Raw genomic sequence first — 6,000 nt, forward strand, 5'->3', positions numbered from 1 at the left:
TTATTTTAGTGTCATGTAGTTTTTTCCAAGTTTTCATCTCCAGGATGGAGTCGTGGTTGATGAAGAAAATGACGCGGGTTTTGGTGCCCCTATCTACATAATAGTTGTAGTATTTCTTGTAGTCCTCAGTCATGAATCCATACGCATTTACCTGAGAAAAGAAAGAATTAGGGAGTATTCACACCAAAGAATAAGTTATATCAAGGTACAGTGGTTCACGCACAAATCTCTCTAATGACATATTAGATCATATTACAAAGGTGCAGCAACTAGTCAAATTTGATCAACTTACTGTGTCACAGGTGTGTAGAGCCAGGAAGAGAGTGAATGCCCCATTGGTCGGTCTGACAAGTGGCCAGTGGGTGGAATTCACATTACGAGACAGTAAGAACCTGTAGGTGATGTTTAGAATTTTGGTTTTAATACTGTCGATCATAGCATTTTAATGAATACATTGGGAACAGTGCTGTGGTGGGGATTTTTTTTAACTGGATGGATGCCATCGAAATACAAAATCTGTGACGTCATTGAAATAAATATGTGACGTCATTGAATATGTGACATCTGCCACATGAGAGTTTAGTGTCACTGAACAAGACTGTAATGTTTGATTGTTATCTAGCCTAATACTGTCACAATCATTCACTCCAAGGTGTTGAAAGTCCAAGCCAAGTTTTTATAATCTCTAGACCAGGGGTGTCAAACTCAAATATATCCTGGGCCAAAATTAAAAAATTGGTACAAGTCGAGGGCCGGACTGGTTGTTTATTGAAAACTTATTGAAATGACCTTTTTGCAGAAATTGAACCTAAAACTAACAAAGTCTGTCATAATTAAATACATTAAAAAATCAGTTGCATTCATTTCTAATGGCTCTATCTGCAGCTCCATTGTAATTAAGGAAAAAAAAACATTACTGTTCCGCTGTTTTACTACCCCTCTGCCCTGCCAAGAGCATTTGTTTACAACAAAACCGGTGAAAATATCAATACAGGGATGTTACGACGTGTATATTTGTGTAGTCTTAACTGTCATAAACAAAAGATTACGGGTTACGGAGCGCGTTTGTGTCACGGCGCTGCAGAGAGGAAAGCTGGGACACCGGGGCGGCAGCGGCCAGGTACTACACTGATGTTGCGAGGTTGGTTTTCAGCCATCAGACGCCAGATCATGTAGTTAACTATCACAATTACTGCTAGTTTTGCCATTGTTCCTTTATCATTATTCTTTTTTTGGTTTGAATTTATGTTACATGAAAAGTTTTATCATTGTTATAATAAACCACATCAAGTAAAAAGTTTGAGTGTGACCTGTTTCGCACATATCTGAGGAAATCCTGGTGCAGGACATAGAAACGACTCTCATTGTACTGCCCGCCATAGTACGTCCTCGGTCTGAGGGGAGAAAATACAAAATCTAAAGTGATTATTGAAGAACAACGTGATGGTAATAAGTTTAGTTACTACTTTGTTACCGTTTAGTCATGTCATATTTATAAGCACTGGACAGTACATCGTTGCAGACGTCATAGGAAATTTGGACGTGTATTAGTGTGTACTTGCCGCCTGTTCTTGTAGGGACCAGCTTCAACCCTTTCTCCTTTCAGAAGACCCTGGAGCCAGTTGTAATCCCTCATCCCCTCGGGAATCATCACATGCTTTATACCCTGTCAAAAGGAGAAGGAGGACTGATGAGTACTTTGCATTGACACCCAGTTCACAGCTCCGCAAATCGCGCAAGATTCCGGCAGAGCAACACTGGGAGCTTCCGCTACAAACAAGCTTAAAATATAGAGTGTATAGAGTGTACTTATTTAATTTTTTTCGGAACAATTTCTCATGTTGGGGCTTCAATACAAGAGGGACATTACAGACGAGCACTATGGAGGTATTTGGATGTTTTTTTGGTGTGTCTTTTTGGACGAAGAAAAGTGAGGCCCATTCGCAACCGTCATATGGACATGTAGTGCTGCGCCGAGCCCCGCTGTAACTCAGAGAAGGCACGGAGGACTCTGAAACTTCTCCCAACCCTTAGTCGACATGAGGGTGAGTAGATCATGAGTGAAATTTCAATTTTGGGTGAACTATCCCTTTAACCACTCAAATGTAAATAATTAACCATGATTAAAAGTGATGGGCAAGCATTAAAAACAAAAGTTCCTAGGGAAAAATCCATGCAGGTCATACCAAATGTACAGATCAGAGCAAAGATATGGTCAGCCATGTTAACCCAGTCTATTTAAAATTACAATAGGGCTTTCGCTGGGCGACTTGCAGTCGCCGCTTGGGCCCTAAAAAACTATTTGAAGATGCTTACCGTCAGTCTAGGTGGGGCGTCTTGGTTATAGACCTCCTCGAAGTCCCAATGAGGATACTTTGTGAAGTTTTTTCTGTAGAGTATGGGCATGGGGGTCTCAGCCTCAGTTGCAGGTGGTGTGGTAGTTTTAACCTGAGGTGGTGTGGTGTTTATCTTTGTAACAGATTTTGTTGTCATAGAACCTGCAGCTTTGGCTCGGGCTGTGCTAAACACAGTGTGCAGGAGAGTCAAGTTTCCCCTTGTATCCCAAAATGTAACGTCACTGTTGGTGTGTTTTCTTGAATAACCAGTGCTGTTAAAAGTGCAAATGTGACAGAAGAGCAACAGATGCAACATTCATGAATTAGCAAGTCACCTTAGGAGGCTTCAATTTGACAAAAAAAAAAAAAAAAAGCTAGACCTAAATGTGCTGCTATACTTAACTTTAGGGTTAATAATAATAATAATAATAATAATAATAATAATGATAATGATAAACTTTATTTGTTTGGCACCTTTCAAAACACAGTTACAAAGTGCTTTACAGCTCAAGTAAAAATAACAGTCATCAAAAACATTCAGAAAAACACAAAACCAAAAACCTGATCTGCTTTACAGAGTGAGACAAAACAGTCATGATAAAAGCATAAAACCATAATCAGTATCTATGATGATGATGATGATAATAAAACAAATATAATAAATGAAATAAAATAAAAAATAAAAACAATATTAGTGGCAAACAACAGAGCTACTCTAAAAAAGCCTTCCTGTAAAAGTGGGTTTTAAGACGTGACTTAAAAGTGGGCAGAGAGTTAGCTGACCTTAGCTCCTCAGGCAGGGAGTTCCACAGCAGTGGGGCTCTAATAGTAAATGCCCGATCACCATGGTTAAGGTTAAAAAATAATATAATCACCATAAATGTAATACAGAGAGAACTGTAAAAAAAAAAATATTTAAGTATTTTCTATTGTCTTAATAAACAAAATACAAATACAAATACAAATACAACTTACCCTCTTTTTGATAAATATTCCCATGATAAAATGAAAAGTACACTGGTCACACACATCACAAACATCAACGAAAAAGTCCTGTAATTTCCGCCTGCCATCCCCTCCGGTTTGGACTCTTTGCTGCTCAGTTAGAAAAGAAATCCAGATAAGATGGATGTGACAGGTATGCCACCTGCAGTATATTACGTCAGCACAGTTTGACCATGACTAAATAAATACTGACAAGTAAAAAAAAAAAAAAAAAAACCCCAAAAACCCTGAAATTGTGTTTTAGCACCAATTACTAAAAAATAATATATGTAAAAAAAACTAAAACTAAACTTAAAGGGATAGTTCAACATTTTGGCAAATTGGCCTATTGCCATAATCGCTATAGCCATAGCAGTAGGTTCGTTACCTTTATTTGTCGGTGCAAGCTATTTTTAGAACGGAGGAGCGGAGCGGCGAACTGCTCAGAGCTACGCTATGGAGGCTAAAGGAATTTCTTGGTTTCCCTCATCAAACTCATCAAATACAAAATCCCAAAACTCCAAAACGCTTTCGTGGACAAGTTGTGACCTGCACAACCACCACGCTATGAGATAATAATGGAACGTTACGAAACTGAGCCGTTTTCGAGGTAAATACAGGGTAAATACAGAGTCTGCTTGCTGAAAAACTGTCCCTGAACGTAACACGCATCAGCGGTTTTGCATGAATTTACCTCTAAAACAACTCTGTCTGGTAACGTTGTGTTGTTATCTCACAGCGTGGTGATTGTGCAGGTCACAACTTGTCCACGACAGCCTTTTGGAGTTGTTGGATTGTGTATTTGATGAGTTTGATGAGGAAAACCAAGAAATTCCCTTAGCCTCCATAGCATAGCCCTGAGCAGCCTGCCGCTCCGCTGCTCTGTTCTAAAAATAGCTTACACCGACAATTAAAGGTAACGAACCTATTGCTATGACTATAGCGATTATGGCAATGGGCCAATTTGCCAAAATGTTGAACTATCCCTTTAAAAAGAAAACTAAAAGGAATTTCACGAAATGCAGAACCAACCTCCTTATCAAACCTCCTAAAAGAAGTTGTTAATTATTACCTAGGCAAGATTGATCTCATTATTAATAATGATAATAATTTATTGCTGCAGGGGTGGACACAAGTGCACCATTATAACTAGAAAATTTCCTCTGGGGAAATTTTGAAAGGCCCACGGGGCTACTGCCGGTTTTGCCATCTCTGTCAACATGGAAATCAAACCCACGATCTTAAGGTCAAGACAGAGCTGATCAGACACATGATCATCTTTCTATAAGCACTGATATGGAGGAGCTGTAACCACATTAGGTTAACTGTGTGTGTGTGTGTGTGTGTGTGTGTCTGTAACTGTAATCACATGAAGCTGGTTCTAGAGTCTGTGTGTGTGTGACTATGAGCTGCATCCTGTGTCAGTCTGATTTAGCTGTGTGTCTGTGTATAGAGGGATTATCTGTTTACCAACAAATCAGGATGCGTGCGCAACCTGACTGCAGAAAGAACCGGTTGTCATGGTTACCTCTATGGATCTAGTGTAGTCAAAGCGGTGTTTGCTAGCGATGTTGTCAGCCTACTACAACAGTTTGTCACCTACTGATGTAGTGTGTGTTTTATACATAGACGGTTTTATAGTTTTATAACGGCAGGAAAAAAAAAAAAAAACGTCAGGACGGAGGATCGAGTTTGTACCGCGGCCACGGCAACTCAGCCACGGGACAAGCCACGGACACTCACAGCACGGCGTCGGTCGGTCAGCGGTAAAAACAACACTGTCACTGTGCATCCCTAACGTTACCTACAGTTATTTAACAGACAATAATGTTCAGGAAAATACTCACGATTACAAAACTCAGTGTCTGTGAGGACTGAGGTGCTGCCTGGTCAGAGACGAGGGAAGAGACGGACCTGTCTAAAGTCTGGAACAACTGCATAACGTAACTGTAACGTTACGTGCATGGCTGAGTATGTACCGGTAACGTTAATGTAAAACAATGTAGCTTAACGTTAATTAATCTCAGCTTGCTTTCCATTAGTATGTGACCTCGTCTTCAGTCACTGTCGTAGTAAACATTTCACAACTCATTCGCTGCAGTTCTCCAGCTGTGCCTGTGGGCATTTAGCTTTATCACCATTCAAACCAACGTATCTAACACGTTATATTGCTCGAAATTAATCGCCAATGTACTATTTTCTCTCTCGTTTGCCTTGAAAGGGGTGCGAGTTGACGCTATTATGTAAATTTTGCGCGTTTTGTTATTTTTATCAAAACAATTAGTGCAACTTCCAGCACAAAAAGACATGATCACGGCTCTTGCTGCTCTCTTTCTGCAGGCGACATGCGCAGTAGAACCTCTGTGACGTAGGCTGGTAATCCCTCTATATAAACATTTAAACGAGCGCCAGGTGGATTGTTTATGAAGTTAATGAGCTCTGGCCTGGTTACCACGGCAACTCGAGGTGGTTACCACGGCGATAGGGGCCCCCCCAGGCTGAGGCAGACAGAAACGTGGAGAAAAAGAGCTATTTTCTGCCTCTGCACCGGTCTCACATTTAGGCTTACTGTGACAAAACGGTAACTCCTATCAGAACAAAACACAGATCACGTTGCTCTAAGGACTTCCTGAAAAATTTGGTACGATTTGGTGTTTCTACGGTAAATATTTTGGAGACG

The 6,000-nt window shown here is 40.3% G+C and overlaps 1 long non-coding RNA gene across 1 annotated transcript; it reads right to left on the bottom strand.

The window, feature by feature from the left end:
- Positions 1-92: 92 nt before the first annotated feature.
- LOC146967429 (uncharacterized) lies at positions 93-1,395 on the bottom strand. The gene is made up of 3 exons (XR_015034394.1): positions 1,311-1,395; positions 293-392; positions 93-151 (listed from the first exon to the last, which is right to left on the bottom strand). It is a non-coding gene; the product is annotated as an uncharacterized LOC146967429 (long non-coding RNA).
- Between the last annotated feature and the right edge of the window lie 4,605 nt (positions 1,396-6,000).

The sequence above is a fragment of the Trachurus japonicus genome, chromosome 19, assembly GCF_045865225.1.
Source record: "Trachurus japonicus isolate A0001 chromosome 19, Traja_1.0".
In the NCBI taxonomy this organism is placed as follows: domain Eukaryota; kingdom Metazoa; phylum Chordata; class Actinopteri; order Carangiformes; family Carangidae; genus Trachurus; species Trachurus japonicus.